General features: G+C 39.5%; 1 protein-coding gene and 2 long non-coding RNA genes across 6 annotated transcripts in view; 2 read left to right on the top strand and 1 right to left on the bottom strand.

Annotated features, from left to right (window-relative positions):
• Positions 1-20,000, top strand: part of LOC116034886 (NLR family CARD domain-containing protein 3-like) — a 972,843-nt gene that overhangs the window by 407,715 nt on the left and 545,128 nt on the right. The gene's annotated exons all lie outside the window — the stretch shown is intronic.
• LOC116036450 lies at positions 6,583-11,280 on the top strand. 4 transcript variants are annotated; one of them, XR_004897449.1, is made up of 11 exons: positions 6,583-6,763; positions 6,834-6,940; positions 7,219-7,345; positions 7,962-8,076; positions 8,347-8,408; positions 8,914-9,005; positions 9,255-9,372; positions 9,502-9,601; positions 9,704-9,871; positions 9,995-10,171; positions 10,256-11,280. It is a non-coding gene; the product is annotated as an uncharacterized LOC116036450 (long non-coding RNA). The 4 variants fall into 4 exon arrangements; XR_004897447.1 differs by lacking the exon at positions 7,219-7,345 and adding an exon at positions 8,698-8,752 and having other exon boundaries at positions 6,586-6,763; XR_004897448.1 differs by lacking the exon at positions 7,219-7,345 and having other exon boundaries at positions 6,587-6,763; positions 6,837-6,940.
• Positions 15,136-17,140, bottom strand: LOC116034884. Its single transcript, XR_004897463.1, has 4 exons — positions 17,058-17,140; positions 16,579-16,643; positions 15,618-15,661; positions 15,136-15,252 (listed from the first exon to the last, which is right to left on the bottom strand). It is a non-coding gene; the product is annotated as an uncharacterized LOC116034884 (long non-coding RNA).

Below are 20,000 nucleotides of genomic sequence, written 5' to 3'. Positions count from 1 at the left end.
ACACACACACACACACACACACACACACATACACACACACACACAACACACACACACACACACACCACAGCAGAGGAGATGCTGACAGCAGCTCATGCCCCTGACTGGGAAAGATAGCTCTACTCTTGTTAGTGTCAGTAGCTCCAATAAAAGGTCAGAGTGAATACATATCAATATCATCACCTGTCTACAGGCAGACACATGAGGAAGTCTGTCTGCTGTCCACTCTCGTCCACCGCGCTGTTTACACACACACAGCGCTACTCTACTCTAAATACCACATTTTGACAAACAAGCTAAAACAAGAGCTGTCGGTTTGTAGTCTAACTATTTATCTTAGTTTGTCTCAATTCTTGAAATTTGGACAAATTCTTGTAAACTTAGCTGCTGGCTAAACTAACCATCCTCTGCTGGAGCATCTATGGGTGTATTATAAGACCAAAACATACCAACGTGGCTACTTAATATGCACGTGAATGACGCAATCTTTATGTTCACGTCTTCATTCTTGCAATGAGTCTAAATTAGTGGCTCATATCCAAACTAAAGAACATGCTTTATATGCATTAAAACATCCAAACACTCTCATTCTTAATTCTGACGTCTGTCAGAGAGAGCGTGTGAATCAATCATGGGACTGCCTGTGTGGTACTAGTATGAGTATGAAATACAGAAAACAACTTATTGATCTATCATTTTCATACATTGTTATGCATAAGAAATGCATAAAAGTTGTGATAATTCAGCTGTGTTTAGTTCCGTTGTTGATACGCAGTAAGACGAGTGCTTAGGGTCCGTCTACTAACTACAACACCCAAAAGAGATACAACACAAATATTTTCTAAAGTAGGCATATGCTTATTTTCTAGAAGTCAGTGCTGTAATACAACTAGCAGGAGACAAGTTATAATTGAGGTAAGTTTGGAGAGACTACCTTATTTAATCATTAAATTAATAAATATTTTTCATCTCTTTTCAGTGTTGTAGTTTGTAGACGGTCCCTAAGCACTCCTTGCAGTATCAACACTGGAACTAAACAGAGCTGGATTAGCACCACTTTGATGCATTTCTTTCACATCTCCTGCAGTCAGATTCCCTGTGTTCACTCAGAAGGAATCCCTTCACATGGGGAGGCTCTTGGAATGACATGTTGAACATGTTAAGAGGCTAAAAGCACGTTAAAAACCTGCCCTGTTTCAGCCTCCTGGGTGCTAACGCTAGCAGGAGGATAACACGCTGTAGGCAACTTTTTTTGTTGAAGTTTGTCTTCCTTCTTTCTACTGTTGATGATAAAAAAGTTAAAACCATGCTTAATGTTCAAACCATGCTTAATGTTATCAAAAAAACAATGTCTTTTTGGTTTAAATGTACATAATGTTCCCTGCATCTAGATCTAATCAAATAACTACCTTAATCAACATTGGACTGGCTCACACCTTCTCAAGCTTCTAGAAGAATCATCAGGTCTTGTCTGACATTTAGCCAACCTGATCTCACAGAATTACGTGAAATGATCACGAACTCTTAACACCGCATTACGTGGTGGAGGCACGGAATGTGTGAAAATTACGTGTGGGCACCACGGAAAACACTGCCGATGTAAACCAACGAGGATTCTTTTCCGTGGTGGACACACGGATTCGCTGGTTTAATAACGTCATGCAATGGGCGGTATTTTCAAGTTTTAAAACTTCTTTGTGTAAGGTGTAGAAAACGTAAAAACATTTTTTATTTCATATAGTAATATTTATAGTATATATAAAACAGTATTATTAAAAAACAATGATTCAGAAGACGCTTAAGACGTTGCCACGGCAACGTCACAGCACCGGACGCTTTACCGCATTAATTTTGTTGAAAACTTCGTTGTGTGAAATGTAAAAAAAAGTAAGTATTTTTTTTATTTTGTATAGTAACATATAAAGTATGTATTCAATGTCTTTTATTTATAATATCAATGATTCAGAAGAAGATTACGTCGTTACCACGGCAACTTTACGTCGCTGACTGACGCTGCTGAAATGCGCATCCATTCATTTCACTTTCCACCCGACTACAGTAAGTACTTCAACTTAAGGGCTGTTCATTAGTTGAATACACGAGCCAATATTGCGGCCATGTATTCCGTGTGGCCCGATCTCTATAGCGTTTTATCACTGAAGTCTTAGTGTGTTGCTGCATTCACTATTTTATACGTATAACGTTACCCGCCAAGTAATTCCGCCAGCTGTAACATCCATTGCTGGACTGTGGCACTGACAGCTACCAAAACCAGTTTAAATGCACGTATTTGCACATGTTTCTTATTAAATCATTAACAAAGAGTTGTTGGAGTGGTTAAAGTGCACTATAGATGTAAGAAGTATAAATATTAAAAAGAATATACCGCCATCGGGGATGGGCTGGAAGAAAAAAGTGGCCCTGGACTTTTCCAGAGGATTTGACTGACCCAATGAAGCGCTTACGTAGCGAACAGGCTAGAAAAGACCTAAACGAATAAAATAGAAGCCTTTTCCTGCCATTCTTGTACAGAATGCCACTAAATGAGCGTTTCCTGATCAGTGCATTAAAAAAGTCAACAACACAGGTTCTACAATAATAATTAAAATGATAAATCCATTTTGATTTTGCTCTAGATTTGGTGTATTTTTTCCTCTAGAATAAATTGCTCCATATGAATGTACTACTGTACAATAGAATACGTGTAATTATTTAAATATTGCACTGGGATACATTTAATTATTGCTGAAAGCAGATAGCAGTATTCTGTAACACAGAACAAGACTTGATGCCGGTGTTTCCATTTTCTGTAATTATATTTATGTAGGTATTTCCTTGTGTCAAGTAAATGTGGTGTGATAATTGTAGCCTTGAGATTGATTTGTAAGATTAAGATTTAAATAATACTTACAATATTTAGATCATAGCAATTGAGAAATGCTAATTTCCTTTAATGCTATTCTAATATTTCTTTCTTTTTCCCTCCTTTACAGCTTTGCAACACATTGACACCCACAACACACACATATCCACGCACACCACACATTTAACCAACGGCACTTTTCAGAGCCGCTCTCTGCACTCTTGTCTCCTTTACTCTCTCTCACTAGCCCTCTTTCAATCACTCTCTCTCCTAATCTCTTTTCAATTTGTGTATTGTTTGTATTTTTGGTCTGTATATGTGTGCCATGTCCCTCAATTCAGACGTGAGGGTCTTTGATGACCCAAATGAGGCCAGGGTCCATATGGCAGCATTAATGAGCTATGCTCATTTAAATGAGGCCAAGGTAAGGATTTTTGTGATAATCAAATACCAAGGTCTATAATAGAATTACAACTTTTGCTGTTTATTGATATAATATAAAACTTTGTTGTTTTACTTGTTACGTTTGATCTCAATCTCTGCAAACGTATAGGCTGCCATGGCGATGGAAACCCCTGCCTTTCCTCAAAGGAAAAAGAGGACAAGCAGGAAGAGATTTCTCAGCCATCCAGTGGTCAAAAGCAGACGTGAGAAACGTGGGGAAACACTGTGCCCTCAATCAGGTTTGTTTTTTACTATACCGCAAAAAATACCACTTTGAAAAGGTTGTGGCAATGTTTGTGAAACTTTTTCAAACTATTACATTCAAACTACTAAAAAGAGCTTGTGACTGATAATACTTGCTTGTATTGCTTTTTTATGTGTACTTAGCTTTGGATAGTGTGCCAAATGTAAATTTTAATTGTAATTCTTGCTTAGTTTCATTGCCTGCAGTCCTCACAGAACATTTTCATATTAAAATGAGTGTCATTTTAGATTGATTAATGGGTTAAGCAAAAATTACTGTTTCTGCAGTTTCACAATCCAGAAGAAGGGATCCTGTGCATGAGGAAGGCCTTCAGATGGAAGGTCACGAGGTGTCAAGTCTTGGTTAGTGTATTGATTGTTACAGCGGTTGATGTTCACTATAATTTTTTCCATTTTTTTCCTTTTATTTACACATCTGTTTCATCATAATTTAGCAGATTTTGTAAATCTCACCACAAACACAGTAAAACATAAAACATAACTATACTGGATGCAGTCATTAAAATGTTAATTGACTGTTTAATGCAAATATTGCTCTGGATGCAAATATGGAGTTATAGCATGTTGTCATTACTCATCAGCATATTTTTTTCGACTCAAAGGTGGTTCAATATGGTTCTTCCTTAAAGTCCATAATGATTTGAGTTTTAGGGAGGCTTACCAGCTGTTTCATTTTTTAGAAACCCATCTTCAAGAGTTAAGAGACACTCTTACTGCAGTCCACGTTCCGGAGGCAACAGACACAACAGTTTCTGCTTGGGCACAAAGGCAGCTTCTCACAGATGTGAGAATGAAAACGGCTAGGCCAATGCTTTTTGATGCCAAACTCTCATCTGAGAGAATAATAATCCAAAAGTGCCACAGATGCGTTGCTATAGAAGCTGTCATTAGGTGCCTGGACTGTGTACCACTGGACATGGAGGCCCAAAAGAAGAACATCTTCCATGACAGAGAGGCTATGTTTCATGGGTTTCTTGAGCCCATTCCCCCAACAACTGCTGTGGTGCTGGATGAAAATGGCCAACCTCAATTTTGTGAACAAAGTAATGTATATGTTAAGACTAATAACACATTACAATGTCCTAACTGTAATTCCCCAAACATTGTGTGAGGACCATGTTTGTATTTTCCATTTTTTCTCAATGGCTTCTAAAACGCTAACCTCATTCTCAAAGCTAAACTGACAAAAATATGGTTGTTGTCTATGTATTGAGTCTAAGTGTATTTTTTTTTTAAACGTAACAATAACAGCTGGAATAGAGTTGGAATAGGGGCCAGTTGTGTTATTACTGTTGTGTTTTGCATACATCTTTCAGACTGAGGTTAGCGCTTTGGGAAATGCATCAAAAAGATTGAGGAAAAACTGTAAATACACCCTACATAATTTTTTTCTCTATTGCAGTAGGTCAACTGCCCATTCCTACAGCCAATACAGTCTGTGGATGCTCTCATGACCTCACAGTCACTCCGGGGAAGCATATTTCCGTGGTTACATTTAATGGTATGTTGTTTTGACTATACAGTATAAACGCAAATGTCTTTATGAAATATAATATGATCAGGCAAACTGTCAATATCTGATAACTGAAATATATTTAGCTTTTACTATGTCCACAGGACGATATGATGTCTGCTTGCCTCGGAAATCCTGTCCATCCTGCTCTGCAGAATGGACTCCAAGTGTTAAAGACTTGCTAAAGTATCGGTACTGGCCAGCCACCACCAGCTGCCAGACCCTTTACAAATTTGATGTGTTCACCTCATTTGAACAAATGAAGGTGACCGCACCAGCCATGTCCAGACAGGCCTTCCTGAAAATGCTGGAGCACAGATCTGTCCAAGCTGGAAGGGTAAATCTTCTTGAATCACACTGAATCATATAAGTATATACCTAATATTTAAATGTGGGCACAGTTTTCAATGAAATCCTAACCAAAGATTTTTAATATACAGGCTGGAAGTATCTGTGCGGATACATTTCAGCGCAGCTATTTTGAATTTTCTTACTGTCGCTTCAAAGAAGAGGATATGTGCCAGGTCCAACATTTTGACTGTCCAGCATGCTCTCCAGACATGTTGGCTGTCTGTTCTGATGGAAACAGAAAGCATTACCGTTTCTGCAAGTCAAAAGGGAAGGTATTCAAATATTTGATTGTCTCAGAAAATGGTAAAGAAAAGAAAGTTAATACAAATAGTAGCCCTTAGGGTTGTCTTTGAGGTGTCATACCAGACATTTTCTTCAATAAATAGTAAATGTAGTACTCAGTGATTTTTATTATTGACTTGCATGTTAACTTATGGACAGGACTGAGGAGCCGCCCATCTACGAGGGCTTGTTTCTGGCAAAGGACGAGGAGGTTGCTACATTTGTGGAAAAAAAAGAAAAAGAAATGATTTTGTTTATAATGATAGTTGTACAATATATGTTGTTTTGTTTTAACATATGGCTAAACATGTGTAATAAATGATTTTATAGGCAAAAAATGACAGTGCTCTTTGTGGTACTGCCAAGTTCACAGCTGGCAGAGAGATGTCAAGAAAGTCTGGCTCTCAGATAGATGAGGAGGGCATTCAGGTTGCAGTTTGCCGGTATGTATTTGTGTGTGTGTGTGTGTGTGTGTGTGTGTGTGTGTGTGTGTGTGTGTGTGGTCCGTGAGGGCGGTTTCATTCAGGTTCGAAGAGAGAGTGTTATAGAGGATTACTAGTAGTGTGAGTCTTGTGTGAGATTTGAAAGCTTTTAGCACTCATGATTGGTGCGTGGTATTTATCCAACCTTTGTAGCAGCCAAGTGTTATATTTGTTGTAGGGACCCAGATACAGATGTGTGCTTAAGCCAGGCCTTGGTGGGTCAGTTTATAATTAACCACTAGATTTTCTTCTGATTAAACAGACATGGGTTTCTCTTACGAGGACTTAACCATTACCGGGGAGAAATATTTGCCTACCCGATGTTTCTACAAAAAGAAATGTCCAAGAAGGCAAATGTTACATTCTTTTGCATGTGTAGTGGTGTGTGCAGTAAGCTTTGCACCCTGTTGGTTCTTGAATGCACCTCAACTAGATCAAATTAGCTCCACCCAGGCCAAACCCCCTCATTAGCTGAGCTTTTATAAAGCACCTGTATCATCATGGCTGCCTCTTGGCTTTGTCTCTGGCTGTTGGTTGCCACATGGGACCATCTCTGACTTTTAGGTATGTAATTGTGTTAAGTCTGTTTTATGCTTTCAAGGTGTTTTTAAATACTTAGTTGTATATTTTGCAGCAGTCTGCTACCTGCCTGACTGTTGGGCCTGGAAGGGATTCCAAGCTCCCCTGCCTGGAGTGGTGTGATGAACTCTCCCTTAGCCTACTGAGTACATATGAGTGAAGGTATGAGTAACTTAAAGCATGGGAGTCTGGTATGATTACTACCTGAGCTAAATGTTATCACACACTACTTTTAAACTTGTCATTAATGTAATCTTCTGTCTGAATTGTAGGTTGTCAGCTGCTGTTTTGCCTTAGTTTAGTTGTTTCTTGTATTTTAATCATTTTAGTACATCTTTGTTAGTACCCCAGGACACTCCCTGTTTGATTTGTTTGTATTTTAGGTTATCAACTGGTTTATTGTTTTCTTGATTTTGTTAAACTGTTATTTTGCTTTCCAGTGGAGCTAGTAGCCAGCGTGTGGTGGAGGCTAGGCACGTTAGTGTGGTTCCCTTCACAGATTGTAGTGATAACAGCACGGTGACACGATTTGCAGTGACTATCGATTGCAGTGGGCACATGCGGTGGGTAAGTTGGTGCACCCCTGGAACACACCCTTAGTAGACTGCCTCTCCACACCTGGCCTCTGCCCACTTCCCCCCCCTTTCCTTTGATAATTTAATCCATAACTGGGAGTGTATCTGTTTTAAAAGAATTAACGTGATTGCAAAATATATATTGTAATAAAACGTTTTCTACATTTTCTATGGCAATTTGAGTCAAACATCCTCATTTCTAACCATCCTCTTTACAGGCACTTCCAGTCATAAATTATCCATGAATAAATGAATATTTCTTTTGTAACCACGTCTGTCTTACTTCAGTTAGTGAACCTGTGTAGCCTTTTGTACAACTGGGGAGCTTGTTGAAATAGAAATAAACATTTCTTGGGGTGGAAGTCCCCAGGTGGCGTTGTCGGTTAGTTAGACCCGGGTGGCGACTCCTCCCCTAGCGCCACCCGCCCTTGCCACACATGGATGTTACTTTTAGGTAATTCTCAATGTCATATTGCAATTATATCACTATGTTTAAAATGGCCTGTGCATCAGCTTTACAGTCACGTTAGTCATTTCAGAATAATGTTGTCATGTCAATTAATGATGGATCTCTTTAACACTAACAAAATGCTGCACCTGCTTTTTAGGTACTGGCCATACCTTAACAAACTAGCAGAGGGGTTACCAGAGCCTCTGCCCTTGACGGACATGAGGCCATTTCTTAGCGTCATGCACGCTAAAGCCCATACAGCAAAATGCGAGGTACATGCAATTACTTTAATTCTGGTGTGACAGCGGCTACAGGGAATTGGAGAGCAGGCTAACAGAATGTGCTGTGTGTTAACCTTCACCAACTGCTCAGCTGCTAGTGCAAATTTGTAGAACAGGGATTTAGTTTTCACATGAAAAAAAAGCTTGTTATGACTATTTATAATGTTATTTATCAAAAGCGTTAATGTAGATATGTTATATCAAAGATCCTACTATATATGTACAGGTATGCTACATAACCCTTCTCACGCTGTGTTGCAGGTGAGATGGGTGGCAGAAGCCAGGATGGAGCAGGAAACCCAGTGGGAGAGGAAGTGGAGCAGGTACTATATATCATTTATGTCAATGTTTTATGGATGCAAAGACTCATTTAAGAGACCAAAACACTAAAGAACACCAGTAAGTGGCAAGCTTGGTTTGAGAAATTAAGAACATCCTTTATGTCTGAGTTGTAATAAAAGATTATATTTTCACAATGCATTCATATTGTAGGCATGTGTTCCAATTTAATTCCAGGGTTAAGCCAGGATATGTTTTCTCTTAAACTATCCAGTTCAAGATATTGTGTGAAACTAATATTTGTATGTAAAGGAGACAACATTGTCTTTATAGGTGAACAGCTTTCTTTCCAGGGCAGCTCTTGTCACAAAATATATGACAAAAGCAGGTTGGTATTGCACCTACACAACACAGTGTGATAAGGAAGAGGAAAAAAAAGTTCAGTTCAGACTTTTAACTATTGTGTTTAGTCATGTCTATCTGTTTTCTGTTTTGCCTTTTTGATGTGATTTGTTACTTTTTGGCTTGATGCATTTTTGTTTTAATTAGGAAGAGTCAACATGCTAACCCAACAGGCCATGGGTTGGAACCGAAGAAAGAGGGATAACCTTCATCAAGCGTTGGCCCACAGATACATCAAAGTAAGGGCTAATAACAAGTGTCTTCTTATCACACTAGGACAATATATTATTTATGACAAATGCCTTTCTAGATTCTAATCTCACAGCTACAGTATATTGATTTGTTTCTCTTATCTACACCTCCTTCTGGGAATCTATAAAGATTATGTAATTTATTGTTTCACCTGTTCTGATGAAGGTCTCATATCGAACGTTTAACTTAAACTGGTGTTTTTTACATTTTGGAATTTTATTTTTTCTCTTCAAAAGATCACAGATAGGGCAGCGGTGGAAGCTGTCAACCTCAGGAGCATCAAGGAGCAGCACAACCTGGATCAGGAGACCACAGAGCAGTGGGTGTGTGATGTCAGGCAGTGGGCGTTAACAGGTGTTTTGATGTCCTTTCATACATCTCTTAATGACTGTACCTTTATACGCACCACAGAAGGCGCCTATATTTGTTGAAAATGAGACTGTCATTGAGTCTATATTTTCTCCAATTGTTTCAACTATTTAGACAGTCTACACTCCAGGGTGCATTGAAGACCTCAGGGCTGAAATTGAAAACTTAACAGTAACCCTTTTGCGCAAGAAGCAAGACCTGTATCGTCAGCATGGTTTGTTTTCTAAGTGATTTAAATAACATTTTAAAAAAAAGTTATAAAACAACAAAAACATTCTGGTACTATGATAGTTTCCTTTTGGTTTCACTTCTGCAGATAGCAACCAGACAAGACAGAGAAGAAAGACAATGACACAGCTGAAGATGAAGCCTCGTGATCTGGTCTCGCAGTACAACGTCACCGTGGAAACACATCAGATTGACGAGGAGTTGGCGTGCAGTCTGACAGAGGGCTACATCCTGCCATGGGAGACACATGAAGATGGTATGATAATTGCTAGTTTGGTTTTTTCTTTTCTCAAAAAATATTTTTGTAATTATATAATATATGTAATATTATTATAACTATGTCTTGTCCACTACTTTATTTCTTTCCTCAACCTAAAAGGCGCTACCTTCAGGTTGAAGAGGTTGGTCTTTGACCAGATAATGCTGCTGAAACGCATGGAGGAGGAGCAGAGCATCCTGGTGAAAGAGATGTCCCAACACGTTATGTACCTTCTAAAGGAAGTACAACAAGTGGAGGCACTCAAGGGACAGACTTTGGAGAGCATCAAAACAAACAGTTTGTACTACATCACACATATGTACGTTGTCTGTGTGATGTATCATCTTTTTCATTCTGTTTTTCCCCACAATTCCTCAACAGATTTTGGTGACCTGACAGAGGACGCTACACATGGGCTCAACAGTGTTCTCAGTCGGAGGTGGCACTACCTAAAAAGCCAAAAGAAACAGGCGGTAAATGCTTACAGTAGTATAGCCTCGAAGGAACTTGTTTTCTTCCATATACAGGAGGACATTGAGGAGTGGGAGGTCAACGGTTTCACTAGCCCCGAGTCAGAGGAAGAAGAAACGTAAAGGCCACTGCCTCTCTCCCTTTACGCTACTGTCCTCTCCAACTCGGCGTAATCACTATGTATTGTATTTCTTGTGTATGCCCCTGTGAAAAGTGTTGAAAAAGACATCTTATTTAATTAGTTACTTGTTACTGTATGTAAAATCAATCAAAATACCTTTAGTGTAGGGTGGCCTTGACATAAAAAAGCCTTTATGTAAATTTTTTGTACATAGGATACTAATAGCGTAATAATTGTTGGCATTACTCTTTAAATACTGTTTTAACATTCCTATAGGCCAGTAAGCCTTTTGTCAGGGGATTTATATTTGCTAATAATAGCCTATGTTGGATAAAAAATTGATATTTCAAAAAATTTCAAAAATTAATAAAAATTAGGAGGCATTGACTCTGAGGACCATCTAGGGGTCCCGTACCCCCTGTTAAAGATCTGTGACCTAGACTGAGGTTGCTGATCTGCTAGGGAGCTTTAAGGGAACCCATTGAGAGAAAAAAGGGAAACCTGTTTCTGATGTTCTGATGTTTGAAAGTTCTTAATTTTAGATTTAAATAAAGATGTATTGTCCCAGAGGGATATTTGTTTTAACAGCCTGTACAGATAGCAATATATAGACTTACATCCCTATACTTTTGTTGTCACTATGTTCTATGAAGAAAATATAGCCATTTTTTAAATGATTAAAATAAATACAAGTGTAAAGATATATGCCTATACATTGTTTAATATGTGCTTAGAGTCCCTTGACATAAAAATGTGCCAGGGCTACCTGGACCTGGTTTACTTGTAAACTGTATTATTAAAAACATTGAAGTCATGCTGTCTCCTTGACTTTCTACATTTAACCCTAATCCCTGTTACTGCAACATGACGGCTAACAGTTAGAACGGAAGCCCTTATGAAAATATAGCTCAACAATACGAGGGGTTAATGTAATTAAATGTATTTTTATTGTTCCTTCGACTTGTAAAAAACACTTTTTTGGCAGTTTCCGACAGTGAAAGGCTACATTACCCATAATCCTCAGCCGCTGTTGCTACGCTTCCTACCGAACGGTATGTTATTTCTAACAGAATTTTCAAAAACTGAAATATTTAAAAGAATTTGTATGCATCTTAACTTTTTCATAATATATATACAGGACATGCAGTGTATTTACTAGTTGGGCTATACTAGACACTATACATAATCACTGGATATATCTTTTTACGACCCTAGCTACAACGCTCTTTATAAACAGGAAGAGCCAGCGACCCAAAACTACATTTTTAGATAACGTAATATCGCAAATAAAGCTAATTCTTTGTTTTCTTTACATAGATCGTCTTGATGCAGTATAATTACTAGTTCGGCTGCACCATTCATTTTATATATTTAACATATATTTATTTTTACGACCCTATTTCTTTGCATACCGGAAGAACTACAACTGTGTTGCAGATTTGGATCAGGTTGTTTGCGCGCGTCACGGGAAATGTAGTTCTCACAATTTATTATTGTTTTTCTTACAACTGGAAGTTGTAAATAATTAATTGAGAGTAAACTGGGTAGTTTAATAGGATGATAAACAGATGGGTTTACTCAGAATAAAAAAATGTAATTGTTAAATGGGTTAAAGTGTATTTTTACCACATTTTATCCAAATTTGACAATCCCCCCAGTTGCTGACTATACCTACATGATAGCTAAGGTCAAGAGCTCTCTACAACAGCTGATCCATATCTGTATCCCTTTTATTGCTCAGTTATAAGGTTTCAAACATGCACCATGGTCAAGGCTCAAAGGTCATTATTTGGAAGCAGGAGTCATGTAGACTCTTCATATTGACATAATGTTTCTCATCCGGTCGATACCTTTCAAACGGTGTATTTGGTTAAGCTCTATGTCATTGGCATTGTTTTCAGAGAGCACTTTGAAGGCCTGTTTTTCTTGTCGCTTTTTTAGTTTAAAAAAAGTAACCAAAATGAATCACCATCTCTCTCTCTCTCTTCCCCTTTCATGCCTATCCACTGTCTCTATGTAATAAAGGGAAAAGCCCCCCAAAAAAATCATTCAACTTTAATATGAGATGGATTTACTTCAAACCTACCTAGCCTTGAAAATAGTGGCAGATATGAAGTGGCTCAGGGAAAATTATCTTCCTGTTGTATATGACAGGTTCAACCAAACAAGAGTAGTGATTGTTGGAACAGTGAAAGGACGAAGCAAGACAGCTATTGAAAGTTTCATTAAACAAAAAGGAGATAGAACCTACTGTATGTATCTCTGCATCGCAAAGATTAGATGCAGCCTCACCTAAGGACCTGTAACACCTGCTAAGATTAGCAGCCCTATGTAGGCACGCAGGTCAATTGCATCCATCCTTTTCCAGCCGTCAGGTTGAAAGTTGAGGCAATGTCATGCATGGGCATGGGTGAGGCATATGGTGATGAGGACCATATTATTTAGCTGTTCTGTGACAAAAAACTCTCTTTTAGCTTGAGGCATTTATTCTTTATCTGAAGATGATACACTGGTTTGGATTCCTCCCTATCTTCTTCAAAAAGATTTTGTGACTGAAATGGTTTGAACTTGAGTCATGTATGTGGTCGAAGAAAGGTGATGCTGTAGCACACAATCTCGTGTTTGTATGTGGGGTTCAAAATTAACTTTTTCGTCCACCAGCCAAATAGCTAGTCAATTATCAAATTATACCAGCCACTAAATAGATTAGCATTGTATTTTTGGTTGGTTAGTGAACCAAAACACCCCTTACATATTTTACCAGCATTTGGCTAGTAGTAATTTTGAACCGTGTGTGTGTGTGTGTGTGTGTGTGTGTGTGTGTGTGTGTGTGTGTGTGTGTGTGTGTGTGTGTGTGTGAAATGGCCTGAAGACAATCTTTGTAACCTGGTGGTGTACAGCTTACATGGAAATATGACTAAAAGTAATGTTTCACTTTTTCTAAAGTTCGGGTCATTCTAGGAAGTCATCAAATTTCAAGTTCAAAATTTTTTATTTAGGGACTTTTATGCTGTTAAACACAAGATAGCTATCTCGTGGCCTCAAGATACTATCTCGTGGCCTCAAAATACTATCTCGCCGAACACCGGCATTAAGCCGGCCGGCGGGGGCCCTCCGATGGCGGGTCACGTTTGCAAATCGGTCAGTAGAAAGTGTTGGAGAACCGCAGCTGCGTTACGGTAAAAGCTGTCAAAAGTGTCCGGCCGTGGTCTCCAGAGGTCGGTCTCACTGCCCCGAGACTCCTCGGTGCAGTTCTCTGGAGGCCTATGTTTTCAAAAACTGGGTTTCCGAAATCGTGCAGAAGGTGGCTGGGAGAGTGAGCCGGGCTTCTTACCCATTTAAAGTTTGAGAATAGGTTGAGATCGTTTCGGCCCCAAGGCCTCTAATCATTCGCTTTACCAGATAAAACTGCGAGACTGAGCGCCAGCTATCCTGAGGGAAACTTCGGAGGGAACCAGCTAGGGGGAAGCGGCAGACCTCTGCCCGCTTATTGTGCACCTTCCCTGGGGTAAATCGAAGGGTGCTTCGGTGGGATTTTCTTCCAAGTTTTTGGACCGGAGAAGGGTAGGGGGAAGCGGCAGACCTCTGCCCGCTTATTGTGCACCTTCCCTGGGGTAAATTGAAGGGTGCTTCGGTGGGATTTTCTTCCACGTTTTTGGACCGGAGAAGGGTAGGGGGAAGCGGCAGACCTCTGCCCGCTTATTGTGCACCTTCCCTGGGGTAAATCGAAGGGTGCTTCGGTGGGATTTTCTTCCAAGTTTTTGGACCGGGGAAGGTCCTCCCTGAGCTCACCTTAGGACACCTGCGTTACCGTTTGACAGGTGTACCGCCCCAGTCAAACTCCCCACCTGCCACTGTCCCCGGAGCGGGTCACGCCCGGCAGGGCCGGGCGCTTGACACCAGAAGAAATCTTGTAGGGTGCATATCCATAGTCCTTTATAATTCTTCTTCATATTTTATAGCCTATATTTATACTTTTTACATGTATATACTTGTTTATTTACCAACTTATTATTTATATTCTTTAAATGTCTTGATGTGCACATCAACTGTGACACAAGAATTGTCCCCCGGGTTATCAATAGCATCAATAAAGATCAATAAAGTACTTCTGATTCTGATTTTAAATTAGCCTATAGTGGAGTGTGCAGACTGGTTCATTAATTATTGAAGTGTTTCACATTTTTGGGGAGAAAAGCTGCTCCATTGTGCATTCTCCTTTTATATACACTTATCTTGAGGCCACGATCATACCGTAATGATTTTAACTAACCTGGTAATTGCGATGCCTCCAAGGGGGGCAGTTGTTATTCTCATTTACTGCAGCATTGTAGTAGTGGAGTATCAACAACTTTCAGTTCTTAACAGTAGATTGTTGATAAAGTGTAAAAGTTTCACGATTGCCCCTCCTTTAATTTTTCTTAGGAAAAATATCAGTTCAGGCAATTCAGCTCTGAAATTGTCAGTACAGTAGCCACAGAACAATTTACTTTATTACAGCCATTCAGATTCGAGCATCTGCAAAGGGAAACCATAAAACAAAATCAAAATGTTTTTCAAATTACATGTATTGCAGTAAATATCTGTCCGTTTTAAACATTTTATATAATGATAATGTTATTGAGCATAAAACAATAACAACAAACTAATTAATAATAGACAAATAACAAAAGAAATGAATTAGTAAGCATGCTTTTTAAGTGTGCAATGTATCCTGGATGTTTGCAGGGTGACTGCATGGGAAGGTAGTCAGGCTGGCTGCCAGGATGGAGACCATGTCTTTCCACTGAGAAAGAAAAATCATAAAGGGGGAGAAAGACAAAATATTAGTGAGCGGTAAAACACATTAAATTAATATTCATTACTGTAGAATTTACTAAATACTGTTTTAGAATAGTCTGGAGACTAGTGCAGTTTGGCTGTTGTTGGTGGTTAACCAATGTCAGTGTTAGCAACATCACTGTTTTGTAAGTGCAACAGCTCAGTAACACAGTGTTTCTGTTCTTATTCTTATCACTATTCTTATTAATATTAATGACTTACTTTAGATATGACAGTGCATGGACAGTACAGCATATCTGTAACCAGACAATTGTAAACAGCACTCAACATTTTGATATTAACACTTTTCTTTAAAAAAAATGAATGTACCATAGAGTGCAGGGCTGCCAGTCATAAAGGTGTTCCGTCCTCCCCTGTGGCAGACAAAGACATTGTACAATCAGTTTGGTTTATGTTATAAAAGGGGACACTACAAATTAATAAAACACATGATTTCCCATGGGTTAAAAAAGCCAGAATTAGCCAAAAGTCTTTTTCATCTGTAGTCCCCTGCCCTCGATGTTAAAAAAGGCTTTTTAAAATACAAAGAACAAAAAGACAACACAAACAAAACAAAACTTAGCATAAAACATCACAGAAAACAAAACAAAACACAACACAGAACTTAGCACAAGACAAGACACGACACAAAAGCAGAAAGATATACAACAAAGCAAAGCAACAGGGTATAAAGTGAAAAAATAAAAATTAGAGCAGACACAGCCACTAAGGACAATAAAAGCAGTATTAAACTAGGGGGAAACAATAAGTAAAATTCATATATGTTGACTTTACAAACTAACAGAATAATATGTATTATAAATAGTGTTAGTGCTGACATGTATATGAATTGACCATCCATTGTTTTAGCGGCAAAGTAAAAGACATGTTTAACTGTCTGATGTGGTTCGGGATTGCATTCCACTCTCTTGACCCTCTGATGGACCAGGCTGACTGACTAAAAGAACTTTTCCTCTTGAGGATCCCCTTGTGACTCGAACAGTATCTGATCTTCTGTTGATATAGGCAACAAGTGGCGGTGGAGCTAGGTTGTGAGTAACTTTATATACCAAGCATACGTTTACAACTGCAACTACAACTGCTATAAAATCATTGCTTTTATACACAGTTATAGTTGTTTTTAACTTAAATTAAACTTAGTTTTCTTTTTTAACTGACAATTCTAATATAGCATTCGCTGTAATTTTCTAGCTGTGGTGACCAACTATCACTTATAGTAACTAATGGAGAGGAAACACTGTCATCCAGTTAGTCATTAGCATAGTCTTACCTTTCTGATCCTTGTCTTTATTATTTCAGTGACTGGGAACATGTCAAGCTGGTTGTGAGGGCAATCTGTAATTTAAGGAATATTTTATTTTCACAAATTTGCAGAACGTGTAGTGATTTATGTATAGGGGTTAATTCAGAATGCAGAATTGTCCACTGTGTTACATTAGCACATTAAGCCTTTCGTAGTGAGACTTGAGAGAATTAAAGAAGTATGACAGTCTGCATGTCCTGCAACAGTCTTTGTTGTAACTCCACAATTTGAATAACAGAGGGGCATGTATGAAGCATGAATGAACATGAATATAACTTTGATGCATAACGTTTAATTCTAATCTGAATCAGGTCCATAAAGAAATCTATGATGCTTAAAATGTCTACAAAAATTAGAACTATTACAGTAATCACAAATAGACTTTGTGCTGATTACGTGGGGTTAAGATATCAGTGGAAAACAAGCCACGCATAGACTAAACACACCTTTATTTTTTTTGGCTCTTTTTTGTCGCTGTCGACCCTGCTGTGGTGGTTCCTGAATGGAAGGAGCCTGGTATGGTGGTGGTGTGTGGACGGCAGGAGCCTGGTATGGTGTTGGTGTGTGGATGGCAGGAGCCTGGTATGGTGGTGGTGTGTGGATGGCAGGAGCCTGGTGTTGTGGTGGTGTGTGGATGGAAGGAGCCTGGTATGGTGGTGGTGTGTGGATGGCAGGAGCCTGGTATGGTGGTGGTGTGTGGACGGCAGGAGCCTGGTATGGTGGTGGTGTGTGGATGTCAGGAGCCTGGTGTTGTGGTGGTGTGTGGATGGCAGGAGCCTGGTGTTGTGGTGGTGTGTGGATGGAAGGAGCCTGGTATGGTGGTGGTGTGTGGATGGCAGGAGCCTGGTATGGTGGTGGTGTGTGGACGGCAGGAGCCTGGTATGGTGGTGGTGTGTGGACGGCAGGAGCCTGGTATGGTGGTGGTGTGTGGATGGCAGGAGCCTGGTGTTGTGTTGGTGTGTGGATGGAAGGAGCCTGGTATGGTGGTGGAGTGTGGATGGCAGGAGCCTGGTATGGTGGTGGAGTGTGGATGGCAGGAGCCTGGTATGGTGGTGGAGTGTGGATGGCAGGAGCCTGGTGTTGTGGTGGTGTGTGGATGGCAGGAGCCTGGTGTTGTGGTGGTGTGTGGACAGCAGGAGCCTGGTATGGTGGTGGTGTGTGGATGGCAGGAGCCTGGTGTTGTGGTGGTGGGTCTGGTGTTTCCTGTTGTTGTGGCTGGTTATGGGGGATGGGCGATGGGTCACATGGCACCAAATGCAAGATAAAAGACTCTTCTTGAGGTAGTTGGTTAGGTGTGTCTTCGAGTGGTGGCACTGTGTGGGGGTCCTCAAGTTCATCTGGGAGTCTTGTCCAACCTTTGGAACACCCACAAATACAATATATAGTTATGCCAAAGTGCCTATACTAACCTAACCTATACTAATATTCATATAATAATAATAATAATAATAATAATAATAATAATAAAACATGGTTTTCCCACATGAACTGTAAAAAAACCCTCTCATTAAGAAATTCTGGATCTGTCCCTGCACCCTGCCCACCACCTGAAACATTGGAGAGATTCCGTCATACAAAAGCCTTTTAGTTACCTATGCAGGCATCGTAGTGCTGGGCGTGTTTTAGGAGTGTTTTAATCCAAATTACGATATTTTCCCTAAACTGAACTAGTTGTTTTGGTACCTAAACTTGACTGGCCTAGCCGCATGATAGAGATGCTCACAAGTCTCTGAGCTAGAGTTAAAGTCAAGTCTCTTGTGGTTATAATGAGTGTTGTATCACCTGCTGTGTTCCATCCAGGCTGCTTAAAACACAATTCATAGCTAAATATGAGGAATTCAAAGCATTGCAGCCAGTAAATGATAACGTAAATCTAATACCACAAACGCTCATCATCTTTTCATAACATATAGCTAACAACAATCAAAGTTAACCTCTTGGAGAAAGCTTAAACATTATCTGGCCAATGCTGAGCTAAACATGTTTGCTAACCTATCAGGGTGCGTTTTCAGGTGCCTGATAGAATGAGATGTGGTTGAGCCAGAATCATTTTCTAATATAAATTTTATGGCATTTTAGGCCTTTATTTCTGACAGGACAGTTTTAGACACGAAAGGGGAGAGAAAGAAATGGAATGAAAGGGCAGCAAAGGGCTGCAGTTCGCAAAAGAAACCGGGGCCGCTGCATCAAGGACTGAGCCTCTGTATATGGCCGTGCAATACCAGGGGAGCTACCCAGGCACCCAGAATCCTTTATCTTGATACCACATAATTTGCATTCAGTCATTCTTTTGTTTGGGCATTGTTGTCTGAAGTTTTTAAAGCCAAAGCCTCTGGTTAATGGCACAGCAGCTCCCGGTGTGCTCAACATATTTGTCGTCCTCTCTCATGTTTGGTCTCATGCCGGTGGCTGCAGGCAGTAGATACATTACGTGTTACATGTAACCTATAACCTACCTGGTTATAGGTTACACAGGGAGGGGAATAACATTCATCAGACGTTTCCTTAAAATAAATATAGTTCATGAGTCCAGCATCTTGAGTCCGAGTTGAGTCTGAAGTCATTTGAGGACGGGTCTCAAGTTAAGTCTGAAGACACTGTGTGTGTGACTTAAGTTTGACTCCAGTGTGAGACTCAAACACGAGTCCCCCTTTTCTGCTGCGTGACGCTCACTTTTTGACAGCTAAACTCAACTGCCACGGCCACTTAACTGTCATCTTGCGGTGCACGTGACCGGCCAGCAGCCACCTAATTTCGTAGGGTATTATAAAAATTGGTGTAAATACATTTTCGTACAATATATTGTTTGTTCATGTATTCCACAATACCAGCTCTTTAAAATGAATCTAGGTTGCAGCTAGGACAGACATTTCTGGTATTTGCTGTTGGAAATGTAAAGGACAAATCAACACCAAAATACAACAGATCAATATGTATGCATATTTCATGGATATTAAATTAATGCAATCCCACCTCCAACCATCAATTTGTAGATGGCATCCACGTTTTCTAGACAAGTCTTAGCAGATGTGCTAAGGTGGGCATGCACTGGTATCATAACCTTTGTTTGGTATGTGGTCCCTGGCGTCTTTGGAGGATGTGCAATCAGCAGCAGGGGCTTCAGGCCAAGGCCATACAACTTCTCAAGCTAGAAAAACAATTTTTAAGAAGCAGACAGATCAATTAGATAAAACTGTAGTTAGCTGAATTTAGCCTTATGTTATAATTTGTAACTCCCTAAACACAATATTTTATTCTTTAAAAAAAAAAAAAGTCATACGAATTAGATTCTCATGAACGATAACATAAATGGAATATTGTGGCAAAATATAAAACCAGTTTATTATTAGCCTATGTCAAAGTAATACAAGTAACTTCATACATTTAGT

This window comes from Sander lucioperca, chromosome 5 (assembly GCF_008315115.2).
Source record: "Sander lucioperca isolate FBNREF2018 chromosome 5, SLUC_FBN_1.2, whole genome shotgun sequence".
Classification (NCBI taxonomy): domain Eukaryota; kingdom Metazoa; phylum Chordata; class Actinopteri; order Perciformes; family Percidae; genus Sander; species Sander lucioperca.
This window is presented reverse-complemented; position numbering and strand designations above follow the sequence as displayed.